Raw genomic sequence first — 1,207 nt, 5'->3', positions numbered from 1 at the left:
TAGTGGGAAAGAGAAAAATCGGTAGAATGGTGAGAAAAATGGGAAAATTGGACGGTAAGGTTGGAAATAGTTTTAGAAATATCTTTAATTTTTTTTATAAAAATAACAAAGAAAAATCAAATAAAGTTATTATTGCCATATCAATTAGCTAAGAATCAAAATTTCACACAAACTCCCCTGCTTTGGATGACACATCAAGAAAGAATAAAAATTAATTTTGTTTTCAAGCACATCAGGATTCAAAATTGGGACCTAAGGGTATGCTAAGGCCTTACCACTGAACCAACAGCTCATTCTTTTTAGCAGCCTTACAAAAATTAAAGATAAACCTCCTTACGAACTAAGTAAGACATAGCTTCAAAATTAATGGAAAATTCCAAAGAGAAGGGAATTGAACACAAAACCTAAAGCAAACTTGCAAGGCACTTAACCACCAAAACAAACTAAAACACTTAGACATAATTTAGCAATTCAAAATTTAGAAAATTGGGGCATTACAATTTCTCCTCTCTTCCTCTTTTCCTCATTTTTCCTCAAGTCTTTTTCATTTTTGAAGTGTCTTTGACTTTTCATTTTCTGAAGCAGGTAAACCATGATAAGTCTTTCTTTTTCTCTTTTTTAATTTTTTTCTGTCTTTTTGTTTTTTTCCATGGCCCTCCATTTAAATCAAGTTTTTTCGAAAAACAACCAAAATATTTTTTTCTTTGCCGGCAGAGAGAAACCAAGAACCAAAATAAAATCTAACAAAAAAATTTTCAATTACGATATCGGTGCCGACAACAGTGAAGCTGGCACCCATTAGAAATAATTTTTCTACCCTGAGAAATACGCGTATTTTGCAAAAGGAGTGTAATAGGCCCAATTTGCTCGGGGCCAATACAAAATAAGCAGAAAAACCAAGAAAAATAATAAATAAAATTGAGTCCAAAAATAGTCCATTTACAATTGACCCAGATCAATTTACCAAGAAATACAGACTCTAACCCCAAAATATACCAAGACCTAAAATGCAAGCCAAGCCCATTTATAAATGGCCCAGTACAAACCGAAACCCTAGCCTAAACACCTAATGGTCCAACTCAGCCCAAACCCCAACCTAATGGCAAAAACCCTAGCAGCGAGCAAGCCCCAGCGCCGCAGTAGCCCCAACTCCTCCGCACGTGCCAAGCCTATGCCCTCACTCCTTCGCCTCCGTACGTGCCACGTC

This window comes from Gossypium hirsutum, chromosome D03, assembly GCF_007990345.1.
Source record: "Gossypium hirsutum isolate 1008001.06 chromosome D03, Gossypium_hirsutum_v2.1, whole genome shotgun sequence".
NCBI lineage: Eukaryota > Viridiplantae > Streptophyta > Magnoliopsida > Malvales > Malvaceae > Gossypium > Gossypium hirsutum.
The sequence above is the reverse complement of the archived record's forward strand: the minus strand, read 5'-3'. Positions refer to the sequence as shown.